Source organism: Geotrypetes seraphini, chromosome 15, assembly GCF_902459505.1.
Source record: "Geotrypetes seraphini chromosome 15, aGeoSer1.1, whole genome shotgun sequence".
Lineage (NCBI taxonomy): Eukaryota > Metazoa > Chordata > Amphibia > Gymnophiona > Dermophiidae > Geotrypetes > Geotrypetes seraphini.
In genome coordinates, this window is record NC_047098.1 from 53,509,826 (window position 1) to 53,524,054 (window position 14,229).

At 41.6% G+C, this 14,229-nt stretch overlaps 1 long non-coding RNA gene across 2 annotated transcripts in view; it reads left to right on the forward strand.

Moving 5' to 3' along the window:
- The first annotated feature begins 470 nt into the window (after positions 1–470).
- The window catches only part of LOC117349472, a 61,898-nt gene continuing 48,139 nt past the window's right edge, over positions 471–14,229 (forward strand). For both annotated transcript variants that reach the window (XR_004537167.1, XR_004537166.1), the window contains exon 1: positions 471–608. This is a non-coding gene — a long non-coding RNA (uncharacterized LOC117349472). The remainder of the gene's footprint in view (positions 609–14,229) is intronic.

The following is a 14,229-nucleotide window of genomic DNA, read 5'->3' on the forward strand; positions in this document are numbered from 1 at the left end:
CCCTATTGTTCTTTCCTTTTTTTTTTTAACAAATACCCTATTATTGTAACTTTTTCCCCTCTCTCCCTAAACTCATGTATGTATCATTTGTATCTTGTATTTTTGAATTATCTTGTAAGTTTCTTATATTAAAATTGTAACATGTACATCGCCTAGAATTAATAATAGGCGATTCATCAAAAACTGAATAAACTTGAAACTTGAAACGTAGAAGATACACTTAAATATACTCTCTCACAGGGCCACTTAAGAGGCCAGGTTCTCCAGTGCATAGCAGAGTGGGTGAGAAGTTCAACCAGAATGGATTAAAACCCAGTTTAGAAATGCATCAAGAAGGCTCTGGGAAGAGACAGCAGCCCTCCAGCCTATGCCTTAACAACCTCTGTGTAAGATAATTAGAAGACTACTAAGGTAGGAAGTTCTTTTCTTTGACTCACCCAGAGAATCCTGATCCTATGTTTCCAGATTGGAGCCAGGCCTGGGTTTGTGCATGACTCTTTTAAAGCTACTGCAGAGTGCAGACTGTGTTTGGGCCTGGTAGAAAGCAGAAAGACTTTCCACTGATTTGCAAGAGCCTTTATTTCCAAAACACCACACTGTGAAGCACTGTGAGTTGAACTAATAAGGCGATTTATTCACTTTTATAACTTGGTTGGCTGTTTCTATGAAGGCTCCGTGGCTGGACCCTGACCCTGTTTCCATAAATGGATTCTGAGAATTACCCATTGTTCCCACAAGTTGATGGCTCATAGGCTAAAACGGTTGCATATCCAGTGAAGAAGATCTATGAGTCCCTGAAAGCCTGTTTTATAGATGTCAAGCATAATTAAATACTGAAGTCATACCAAGCATTGTATTAAATATAGCTCAAGTGTGTGTGATCTTCCTTTGTGAAGAAGAAAGATTACTGGTTTCCTAGACACTAGATTGGATTTGTGGATTGGAAAATCCTAGCCCCATACTGTGCCTGTTTGCAATTGAAATCTGGATTATATATTCTACTTACTTGCAGTTTGTAAGTCAAGTCCTGCTTATGGTCCAGCTTATCTGTAAATAAATCATAATTTAGATGTTACTACTGATTGGGATTCATCACTACAGGGACCCCAAGCTGACAGAATGGGAGAAAATGCTTTTTCACTGAAAGGGTTTTGGACACCTGGAGCAGACTTCCAACTAAAGTTATAGTGTTGAAATATTCAACAGCTATATGCTAAAACTACTATACTGAAGAGATGCAATCTAATATAAGACCATAAGATAGCCCTGTTCTCTCATCAGAGTTTATTATCCTGTTCATACTGATCTTCCAACAACAGAGATGTTATTTACTTTCTGTCTTAAGCTGAAACAAGATTAAAAGCCCCATGCACAAATTAAAGTTCTGTTTTAGATTCCCACTGCATCTTATCTTTGACTATGTTTGTGTTTATTAAAATTCGGTATCCCGCAATTTGCAATAGATCAATGCGGACTACAATACACTAAAAACAATCAAATGAAAACAAGAAAAGAACAACATAATCAATAGGAAAGACCTAATCTTATTATTAATAGAAAATAAAAAAATAAGCCCCTCCCCCCAAACCCTCCCATTTTTCCTCTTTTTGATTTGGTCTTCCGAAAACAGTCTTCTCATGTCCATCAACAAACTGAAAAAGAAGTCAATTTAAATGCCAAATTGGAAAAGTGAGTTTTCAACAGAGACTTAAATTTAGGAAATGAAAGTTCATTACGAATAAATGAAAGTTCATTACGAGGGCTGTGTCAGAGGAAAAACAGACAGCAAGCTTCTCTCTAGCATAACAGCTTACCACACAATCCAGAGTATACAAACATAAAAAATCCACTTTTCACTGGTGCAAAAATACAGCAAGCAGTAATCGTGCTGCAATATCCCTTATTAGTCATCAACCACCAGCCAGCTAAGTATTCCAATTTTGAAAAACTTCTTTAAAATATTTATGGTTTTAAGGCTAAAATAATTAAAAAATAAATAAATTAGACACACACTATATATTTTGACCCTATGACGATTAGGTGCATAAAGCCAGAAGATATGATATGGTGATCTTCTGGTGGCATCTCTGAGGGCAAAAAATCTGTTGAAAAGCTTTCCTTTTTGCACAAGGAAGTAAGGGTGAGAAAACGTTGTCACCTGGGTTATATTTGCAATATTCCTTCAGCCATTTCCACTTTACTGCTGCCATATTTTTGCACCAGTGAGAAGTCGATTAATAGTTCAGTCCCTAATTCTATCTGCTCTTGACTATTGTAATATCATCGACTTGGCATCTTATAAGAAAATTCTAAATCGTACTCGAGTAATACAGAACACTACAGTGTGCTTGATTTTTGGGTTAAAAAAATACGACCATGTCAGTCCCTTTTATCGGCAACTGCATTGGTTGCCTTTCGAAGTGCAAATTCTCTATTAATTTGGCTGCATTTGCTTTAAAGCTCTTTTTGGCCTAGCTCCAGGGGTGTCAGGTCAAAAGCGCGCCGGGACAAAGGCGCGTCCAGACAATTGAGCGCAGCGCGGAGGCGCGTGCCGCTCAAAATTACTGTTTTTAGGGCTCCGACGGGGGGGCGTGAGGGGGGAACCCCCCCCACTTTACTTAATAGACATCGCGCCGCGTTGTGGGGGCATTGTGGGGGGTGTAGGGGGTTGTAACCCCCCACATTTTACTGAAAACTTAACTTTTTCCCTGTTTTTAGGGAAAAAGTTAAGTTTACAGTAAAATGTGGAGGGTTACAACCCCCCAAACCCCGCATAACACCGGCGCGATGTCTATTAAGTAAAGTGTGTGTGGGGGGGAATTCCCCAACAAAACCCCCCGTCGGAGCCCCTAAAAACTGTAATTTTCTTTGGCGTGCGCCTCCGTCTTGCGCTCAGTTGTCGGCGCGCGCCTTTGTCTTTTGTTGTCTATGAACCAGCTCCAGGATACCTATCCTCTCAGTTTAAATTATACAAGTCGGATAAAAATACTCGCAATGTCTGTATGCTTATGTTTCTATCTGTAAAAGCTTGTCGTTATAAAAGATTTTTGATTATCAGTTAGGGAAAATGAATTCCTGGCTAAGTTCTTTGATTCTTCAAACTCAATCATATCATGCCTTTAGAAAGTTATTGAAAAGCTATTTGTTTGATAAGTTTGTATCATGATTATTGTCTTAACTTGTTTGCATGTAAGTTTCACTGATTGTACAGTCCTTCTTGATTGTTAACTGCCTGGAACTCATGGTTAGGCGGTATATAAGAATAAAGTTATTATTATTATTATATACTTGTTTGAGATAAATTTTCATGCACTGCCTCCAGTGTATGCAAATCGATCTCATAGTCAGGATTAGGACGTTTTCAACCTGGATATTTTTCTGATTGAAAATGCGGTATAAAGTTAGATGTCTCGGTGGCCAATCAACTAAGTAGATGATTTAAAAAAAAAAAAATAAATATTTGGATGTCCAGTACTTTGCCATTCGAAAATGGCCATTTTTGTTCTTCCAACTTTGGACGTTCAACTAGAAACATGCAAGTTGGACTTAGATGTGTTTTTTAAAAATGCCCCTCTCAGGGTCTAACTGGATATTTGCAGTGGCACAAACTGGTTAAGCGCTGCTGCAAATGACCAGTTAGCCCTGAACAGGTAATTTAACTGACCAGGAGCTGTTTCTGTCCAGTTAAATCACTTTGAATATCGACGCCCATATTTTTAAATGTTAAACTTTATTTTGTACATATACACATGGGAGGTATTTCTATAAAGAGGAGCCTAATTTTAGGTGTCAAATCACACATATTTGGATCCTATTCTATATAGAAAAGTAGACGCCTGTAATCCACATGGCAGAAGAGTTTGAACGATTGATTGTGAGGTGGTTGTTTGTGAGCTATACAGCCGATGGTGCATTTCCAAACCAGTGGTGCTAGTTCTTAGATCTTAATTAAATTTCTCCTTGTTTCAGATGTCAAGTCTCTTGCCTGTTAATTTAGAAAGAGGCAGCTATTTCAGATGACGTTTGGTAATGACTGCTCTGGACTCTTAAGTACGCCCTTCAAAAATTATAAACTAAAGTTTAACTGCTGGCAGCAAAACCACAGTCAGCAAATACAAGGGCAGTGATCAGTGAGAGAGCCTGATCTACCAATCTCAAAGATCTCGTTCCTTGCTAAGGCAGTTCACTGACAAATTAATAATAATAAAAAATAATAACTTTATTCTTATATACCGCCCATCCATAAAAGTTCCAGGCGGTTCACAAAGAAAAAGAACTGTTCAATCAGTGAAATATACATAAGTTCAGAAAAAAACAAAATAAAAATACAGTTAAGAACAAAGTTATGTAACAAACTTATCAAAAAGTGTGTTTTTAAAAACTTTTTATAAACATTATAAGAATACATTTGAAAAATCAAGGGGCTTAACCAAGAGTTCATATTTCCTAATTGAAAGGCAAATGTCTTATTTAAAAATCTCTTATAATGACAAGGGTACATAAACATGAAATTATTACGAGTATTTTTTAATGATCTATAAAAATTGAATTGAGAGGGTAGGTATCCCAGAGCCAAACCATAAAGAGCTTTAAGTTTATAACATTTTATTAAAGGAATCAAATAAGTATACAATAATATAATACAATAAGATGTTCATTACAATAATAGTTACAATACCAATTTTCATACATATTTCTATCATTCCTCCAAAACAGGGGTCTCAAAGTCCCTCCTTGAGGGCCGCAATCCAGTCGGGTTTTCAGGATTTCCCCAATGAATATGCATGAGATCTATGTGCATGCACTGCTTTCAATGCATATTCATTGGGGAAATCCTGAAAACCTGACTGGATTGCGGCCCTCAAGGAGGGACTTTGAGATCCTTGCTCCAAAATATATTTCCATTTTACCCACCTCATACCTCTATACCTTCCCTCCATTCCCCCTTCACCATCCCCTTCCCTACACCCCCTCCCCCCTCCATACCCCCCTATATTTATGTTCAAACATTTTATTAAAGGATTAGAATAAAATACATGAAATACATGAGCTTTAAAGCAAAGACAGCCTAATTTAAAAAGAATGCATGCCTCGAAAGGTAACCAATGTAATTGCCGATAAAAAGGACTCATGTGCTCATATTTCTTTAGGCCATCAATCAGGCGCACCGCCGTATTCTGTATTAAGCCTAAGGCACCTAAGGCAGGGGTGGGCAACTCCGGTCCTCGAGGGCCAAAATCCAGTCGGGTTTTCAGGATTTCCCCAATGAATATGCATTGAAAGCAGAGCATGCCAATAGATCTCAAGCATATTCATTGGGGAAATCCTGAAAACCTGACTGGATTCTGGCCCTCGAGGACCGGAGTTGCTCACCCCTGACCTAAGGTCACAGCAGACACTAGTCAGACTGTAAATCTTGAAAACAGAAATAGCACAGATAGAGCCAGCATTCTTTAATGCAAAGCTTGAGAGTCAGTGGCTATGCCCATTCAGACTGATTCTTCCTTCTCTCCCACCGTCTGCCTGTCTTTCTTTCTCTCTCCCCCTGCCCCCCCCCCCCAAGCCACTACGCCAATTTCTCCCTGCTTCCCTGAGCCAGGACCTTGTTGTAATACATTTGCATGGCAGAGTTAGAGGCTGCTAGGAAGCTTGGAAATGACCATGGTGAGCCGTTCTGATATTCAGGCGGTAAAATTCTGGCACGCTTAACTGGCTGGAACCGGTTTAGCGACCATCATTAAAGGCACGATGAGTTTTGAGAATCCGGCCCTTACATCTTTAAGCATTCGTTAGCTTTCTAGAGCTGCCATCTTGTCTCAACTCTGGTTTTCTTTTAGCTGGTTTTACTTTGAAGGACTTTCTAGCAGGTTGAAAATACCACCAGATCAGTGCCGAAAAACAACTTCCCAGTTCTCAACGCTAATGATGTGCAAATCATATATGTACTATTAGTGTTGAGAATTAGGAAGTTAAAATTACTCTTTCCAGGTAAGCTGTGATGGCTGTAATGTTTTGCTGCCACCTGGTGTCAGAGTTATTGAACAGTATGGGAGTTAGTTTATGAAGCCTTTTCTGTGTTTTGCATGCAGAAAATGTTTTGTAGAAAAACTGCATCCGAAAGGGGGGGGGGGGGGGGATGGAGTATATTTTAGGTGGAGCTGGGGCAGAACTGTGATATAAGAACATAGTTGGTAAAATGCACATGCATACACATGAAACAAACATCCAAATTTATGCCTTCTTTGGAGCAGGTAGAAATTTGTGCATTACCGGAGTTCCCTGTAGGAGTCTATTTTAAAAAGACACATAGGTGCCTATGTTCCCTATATAGAATATCTTGATTCCACCCAACTAACACCTTTAACCTAAAATACAATATGATATCTATATCTGTATTTGTGGAGGAGTGGCCTAATGGTTAAAGCTGTTACCTCAGAAATCCCCAGGATCCACTTCAAATGTACGTGTCTGGCCTACAAGATCCTACAAGGCATCCTTTTTGAGTTAAGTTTTGAATGTTTCCATTTCTGCTGGGCATAAGGATTTTCCTTGAGCCTGCTAGCTAAAGGAATGTATGCTAGCAAAGTGTTTGCTTGTATGAGAAGGTTTTTTTTTTGTTTGCCAAGATGGTTGCTGTGAAAAGAACTTCAGCAATTTCTTTTCATAAGAGGTGAATATCCTGAAAGCTGGGGTAGGATTTGCCTTGCACCTTGGTGAATAGTTTGCGGGTTATTTTGCTCTTGGTAACAAGGAGCCCCTTTGACAAATCCGCCAACCTGCTGCCACTACTTTTGAAAGGGCAGCGCTGCACAGTGCAAGGTGACATAGTTTATTTGTCAATTAACAAGTAAGACTCTGGGAGAGTCAAGGACTGTTAGAGACTCTGTGATACCTAGGACATTGATGAAAGAACTGCTGGGCCTTGAGCATCTGAGCATGCTCAAGGCCCAGCAGAGGAGAAGGCCGATTTTCAAGAGTGCCCAGATGAGGGTAAGAAGTGGCAGGGGGGGTGCCCAATTGTGTCAAGGGGGGGGGGGTGCCGGATCGCAGGGGGGGGTGCTTGTAAATCGAGCCATGCTCGGTTTCCGAGGCACCGATTTTGCAAATGTTTTGCTCGTCTTGCAAAACACTCGCAAACCGGTGCACTCGTAAACCGAGGTACCACTGTATTTCTTATCGCATCTTACAAGGATAATAGAAAGTCACACGCTCTGTTTGTTTTTCCACCAGTTAAAGGATGCAAAAGTAAGAAATATCTTGACCATACGTTGGCCTATCAAGCAGCATTTCATGATAAAGATTTTTGGCACTTAATACGCACATCTCCTTCTTATGAACAATTCAGAAAACTGTGAAAACTTTTCTTTTCACAAAATTTCTTACGAATAATCCAGAAAACAACTGAAAATTTTCCTTTTTCCATAATTTCTGATCTAATATTTCTCATTGTACATTTTTGCTAAAGTTTTTGTAAACCGCATAAAACTTCTTGGTTGTGCGGTCTAGAAATCCTGTGTTATGTACCCTTCATCAACCACTGCAGTCTCCAGTCTGACTCCCACTTTTTTGTGGCTGCTGGGCAGCAACTGCTCAATTCGACTACAAGTTCCAAAATATGTGGTCCTTACACAGTAGACTGGGGGATGGGGGACGGGGACGGGACTACGGTTGTATCTGATGGACTGCCCTGGTTTGGGAATACATACCCCTGATTTTCAAAACCTCATTCCCTGGCAGCCCTGATTCAGTAATAATAAACCTACCAGGGGTGCTTCTCAGCCCAAACAAGAAGAAAATGACGTGGATATGGTTCAATCAATGATCTGAGACAATGTCAAAACATGGAATTTCGTTTCTGCACATTGACACTTAATGAAATACGATAACTCTCGTTTCAGCGACAGTGGCAAAATAACACTCAGAATTTAGGAAGTTGGTTGGTTGTGCAGAGGTCTCTTCAGCACCACCTAGTATGAAAGGAATGGCAGGATTCGTGAGCCACACTGTCCCAACTCCTGTGAAAATATGTTGTTGGAATCAGGAAATATAGAAACACAGTGCAAAACAATCCATCTCCAGCTTCTCTTCCCCTCAGAAGGCGTCTGGACAATGTGCTCACATTTCAGGCACTAGATAGCAGGAGTGTAAAACTGTTCTAACAAAAAATCCCTGTTTACCTCCAGGACCACATTTCCTGCCATTGTCCCAGTTCCGGCTTCTGAGCATTTTTGCTTTCATAATTCTGACTTTAAGGCAGCCAAACAATGATTCATTCCTGCCCCTCTCTCCCTGACATCATTGCACCCTCCAGGGTTGATCTGTGGCAATCAGTGTCAGCCCTGGAAGAACCCTCAGAAAAGACCTTCCAGGCTACAGAGGGCAGCAAAGTACTTAGATAAATTGTGTGCAATTAGCCACTAAGACACTTCAGATCTGTGTCTGCTACACATTTTTTCAATAGATCAGTCTGCAGTTAAAACCAAGAAAATGTAATATTTACAATCCATTTATCATGATACTACTGTGATTTGTTTATTCAGGTACAGTTAGGGTTACCATATGACTCCAGAAAAGAGAGACATCCAGGTTTTACTTCCATTGAAAGCAACTGAAGTAAAACCTGGATGTCTTAATCCGTCCTTTTTCTGGAGTCGTATGGTAACTCTAGGTATAGTTGGTATTTTTCAGTCCCTGGCAGGTTCACAATCTGTACCTGATGCAATGGAAGGTAGGGTTACCATATTTGTGAAGCCCAAAAAGAGGACACATGACCCCTGGCCTCGCCCATCCCCTAGGCAGTTGCCAGCTGTGTGCAGTCAGGGCCGTAGCCAGGGCAGGATTAACCAATAGGCCCAATAGGCACGTGCCTAGGGCCAAAAATGGTCAGGGGGGCCCGATGAAGAAGGGCATCAACATTGTTTTTCCAAACGGCGATGGGCCCCTCCAGCATCGATCGGCAATGCGGGCCCTCCCCTGATCAGCAACGCGCCCCCACCATTGACGGAAAGTAAGACAAGCAAGCAACGCAGGTAAGAATGGCAACGGAAACTGTAATTTTGCAAGCAGTGCTGCTTGCCCAAAGCTTCCCTCTGACGCAGCTTCCTGTTTCCGCCTGGGCGCATGGTGGGGTGGGGCAGGGCAGGGGGGGGGCCCAGTGCACTTATGTGCCTAGGGACCCTCGATGAATTAATCCTGTCCTGGCCATAGCAAGCTATAATTGCACCCTGTGCGACTTGCCTTCCATGGTACCCCCCCTTCCCTTCTGCTGCTCCCATGATATATCAGACTTTCAGTTGTGAGCTTTGTACTTTATTCAAAATTAAAAATACATTTCTTTTTTCTACTGGACAGCTTTTTAATTTTCCTAATCATGTTGGTCCCAATCTCTGCTTTCTGCTTTCTCTGTCTTCTCTTAACTCTCATGCCAGGGTTTTGTGTTCAATTGCCATTTTTCTCTCTCCTCCTGTCTTCTTCATTTCCAACATTGTTTGTTTTTTTCCTTTCAGCATTCTTCAATTTATTTTTCTCCCTCTCTTCATTCTTACTCTGTAGTCTTCAGTTTCCCTCTTTTACTGTCTACCTACGACTTTCTATCTATTTCTCTCACATCCCAGCTCTCATTCCCGTCTTTCACTCACTCTGTCCTCCAACTCCTTCCATCCATCATATCCTTCTTTCTCTCTTCCTGCTTCCATCCAGTGTGTACTCCCTCTTTCTTTTCCAGCCAGTGCACCCCCTCTCTCCCTTCCCCACTTCCATACAGTGTATTGCCCCTCTGTCTCTCAGGTCTCTCCTCACTTTCACCCAGCATCTCCCCTCTCTCTCCATCTTTCATTTATTACAAAAACGGTCTGCTTAAAAAATAATCCATTCTTCTACATTTAATTGATTAAAATACACAAAGGAAAACTTGATTTCACCAGCATCCAGCGAGGCCTGAGGAGAGGAGGAAAGAGCCCAGCTAGGACCCACCGGGAGAGAATAAAAAGGTCAGAGAAGGAAAGGAGCCGAGCCCAAGATAAGCCAGGTGTAGGGTTACCATTTTTCGGGCTGCAAAAATCCGGACACATGGCCCTGCCTTGTTCCACCCCGGTCCTGCCCTGTTCTGCCTTCAGCTTCGCCCTGGACAGTCCTCTAAAAAGAGGACATGTCTGGATTTTCCCCGGACATCTGATAACCCTAGCCAGGTGGGACCCGGTACTGGGAGGGAAGAGCAGAGTCTTGACAAAAGACTTCTTCTTAAAATCCAAATCAAAGCAAAGAGCCCAAGCCCGAGGCCAGCCAGGCCTAAGCAGGACCGAGGAACTCCCCCAATTAATTGCTATCTCACATTTACATTCACTGTACAATAATAATAATAATAATAAATTTATATACCGTAAAGCTGTAAAGTTCTATGCGGTTTACAATAGTTAAAAAAAAAACTAAAAGAAATTGAATTGAACTAAAAGTTAAAAGCCAATAATTAGAGACACTAAAATGATCAAAATAGTGCATAATAACATTTTTACGAATTAGCTGCCTAAATATGTCGAAACCAGTCACAACAGGGTTTGGATGGGGGACGCCCAGGGTAAGCTACAGTCCTAGCCTGCAACAACTCTACTTGAGAAATAAAGGGCGCTCTCAGTGTGAACCATCAGCAATGGGAGCAAAAGCTCCGATACTTCACTTCTGGGTTGAGGCAAGAAGCCTCCACCACCACACCATCATTGAGCCCCCTATGTGTATATAATGAAAAACACCTGCAATAAGGCCCTAAATAAATAATACAATCTAAGCAACCCCGTGAGCAAATCAAACTCAAACGGTGGAATTACAACCTGAGCAACCCCCACACAAACCCTGCCAGCCGAAACCCGCCAAGCTAGAAATAAAGCAATATGAAACAATATCAAAAAATGCTCAAATTCAATCACAAATAATACTTATCTGAACCAAACTACCACGAATCCTTACCCCATAACGCTGCTTGATAGGAAAAAAGATTTTGATGATGTTTTTTAAGTTTACATGCTCTAACAGGCGGAAAAACAAAATTCAGATGTGAGTTTCTCTTATGTCTGTTGGTTGGGAGGTAAACCAAACAAAGGCTTAAAACAGAAGCAACCAAACTTAATCTTCACCCGTGCCTCCTTTATGCCTGCTTTGTTAAATTTTCCAGTTATGTGATCAGTGACGTTACCTCTTTAACCTTGGTTTGGAGCTGGTTTTGCGGGGTATCTTTTTCAAACTTCTGAGTGTCAAAGTCAGAGGATTTAGGTACCTGCCTGCTAGCCACACTAATTTTGTTACATTTTTATTTAGTGTGATTTGATTTTGCTTGTCATACTTATGCACAAGTTTTTATAGACGTTTAACTCTTCACAGGCACCACAAAAAAAAAAAAGAACAGATAAATACAGAGATCCTTGAACTCGGTTTCCTGATGTAGCTCTAGCGAAACACAGCTGGTGTTGAAGCTGAGATTCACCAGCTCAAATAAGTAGACTGCAACTTTGTGAAAATTTTTCTCATGGGGAAGGGATATTATTTTGTTCACTATTGGTATTTATGTCCCTACCTTAGTACTTAATAAATTTGAAATCCCCGTTTCGTTTTTGGAATATACCTACATCCATCTTTGGCATTAGCTTTTAAGATTCATCTTTCTTCATTTTTTTTGCTTCCTTCTCAAATATATCTACTTTTACATGTCTTTCCTTCCCATCTATCCATGTGCACCATCTCTTCTCTCTCTCTCTCTACCCTTCCCCTCACCTCACCTCCATCAATGTGTACCATCTCCTCTCTCTTTCTTCTTCCCTATTTCCATCTTTTCTTAAACAACAATTTTCTATATCTCTTCCCTTCCTCACCCCTCCCATCCCTGTGCACCATCTCCTCCCGTTCTCTCTCCCCTTCTGCTCCAACCCTGTGCTGCATCTCCTCCCAATCTCTCTCACCATCTGGTGGTCTGACATCTTTCTCCTCTCTTTCCCACAATCTGGCATTTCTCTCTCCTTCCCTTCCCCCCTACAGTAGTTCAACATTTCTCTCCTTCTCTTTCTCACTTCTTGTGGTCTAATATCTTCTCTCCTTCCTTCCCCCCCTCATCTCTACCATGGTCTGGCAACTCTGTTCTCCCCTTCCCTCCCCAGAGGTCTAATATGTCTTTCCTTATTTTTACTCCCTATCCCCGCAGTCCAGCATCTCTCTATTAACCACCCCCAGCAATCCCCCTGTGCCCCCCTCCACTAGATCCAATAGTTCTTCATCCTTCTCCTTCCTGGCAGTTGCTCTTTCACTCTTTGGGCTGCCGGCAGCATGAGTGAAGAAAACATGCTACCTTCGGTAGTGCGGAAGCTTTCCCTCTGCTACTGATTCTTACCTATGTGGGGACCGGAAGCCGTAGCAGGGGGAAAGCGTCTAGGCCACTGAAGGCAGTGTGTTTATCTCACTCATGCTACTGGCAGCCTGAAGAGTGAAAGAGCAGCTGCTGGGAAGGAGAAGTGTTGGATCCCAAGGGGGTAGAATCCTGGACTGCAGCGCAGCTGCCTAGAAGGTTCCAAGGGCCTTGCACTAAAGACCACTGGCTTAGAGCATCAGGGTCCAGACTCAGATCATTTCTTTAGCAGGTCAGGTCGCCGTTGCTGCCACCGCAGCCACTACCCTTCAAATGGCGAAACCTGGAAAAAGACAACTACAGAAAAAGCCGCCTGGATGCCAAAAAGAGGACATGTCTGGAAACCAGGACATATGGTAACACTAATGGAAGGTTAAGTGACTTGCCTGAGATCACAAGTAGCCTCAGCAGGATTTGAACCAGGTTTCCCTGGTTCTTAGCCTGCTGCTCTAACCATTAGGCTACTCCACTCCACTTTCTAATTTGTAGTTTGCTGTTAAGATATTAAACATAGTAGATTTGTATAGACAGAAAAAGACCATCTGTCCATCTAGTCTGCTCAATTATTCCTGTTCACTTTGCCAAGAACATATTCTACCTGCCAGTCATACAGCATGACTGCCTATAGGCTATCAATCCTTATCCAAGACAACATTTGTTGGTTCTGGCTTCCTACTTCAACCTTCTGGGTACACCAGCCTGCAAGATTCCCTGTTTACCATAATTCACCTCTCCACTCCCTGTAACATTCCTCCACCTCCTTGTCCAGCCAGAAGATGTTATGTTATGTTAATCAGGTTTTCTGTTCTGCCTTTATCTATTCTGTTCAAGGTAGGTTTAGAACTCGTGACGTCGATTATTCGCAAGTTTTTAAACCCTGACCTACCCCCGCCTCCTGGACCTAGTGGTGAAGCGGGGCAGGAGTGATCTTCCTATGCTCCTGCCCTATGCCAACAAAAATGGATGCCGTGAGTTCCCGCTGTAGACTTGCGAGACCATGGGAACTCATGGCAGCCATTTAAAAAAAAAAAAAAAAAGGCTCTGCAAGGGGCAGGAGCTTAGGAAGATCGCTCCTGCCCTGCTTCACCGCTAGACCACCAGGTAAGGGGTGGAGAGGTCCGGGAGGCGGGGGTGGGTCACAATCAGCCCTAAAAGTAATTTGTGATTTTTCCATATTTGCAGGCCAGCTCTGCCTCTAACCCCTGCAAATATGGAGGGAGAAGTGTACATTACAAGAGATTCGGTCAGTTACCCAGGAAGTTGCAATGGGCAGTTTGACACGGACATTTAATAGAGTTGCTAGTACAGGTAGATCATGTTATCTCTTCTAAAATCAGGACATATTCTTCCTATTTCTTATCGTATTCAATTCAAATACAATATCCTTTCCATTCTGATTTGATCCAGTAGGCTTCCCTCTTTCTTATCCAGTTTTTTGGTTCAGTATTCCTTACAAAGAACTTTTTGTTCCTCACAACAACATCTGCTGTCTGTCCCTTCTTTCAGGCAGCTATTTCTTCACAGAAATTCTTCCTTTTCAGTTATGGCTCCTACTCTTTCAAATTCTCTTCCTTTTTACATACATACAGAAAGCTCATTTTTAACGTTTAAAGCCCATTTTTTCTCAGGCATTCTCCTCATAGTTTTTTTTTCTTCTGTTTTACTGAGTGATTTTATTTTTCAGCATGACCTTTTTATTTACTATTTCTATATGTCCATCGCTATATAGAGCATGTTACTTCCCCTCTTGGTTTTTTTCTTTGTTCTCTTTATCTTCTTTGCTAATGATTTGATTGTATTTCTTTTCCTTATGTTTCGTCTTTGTCTGTTGCATTGTTACATTT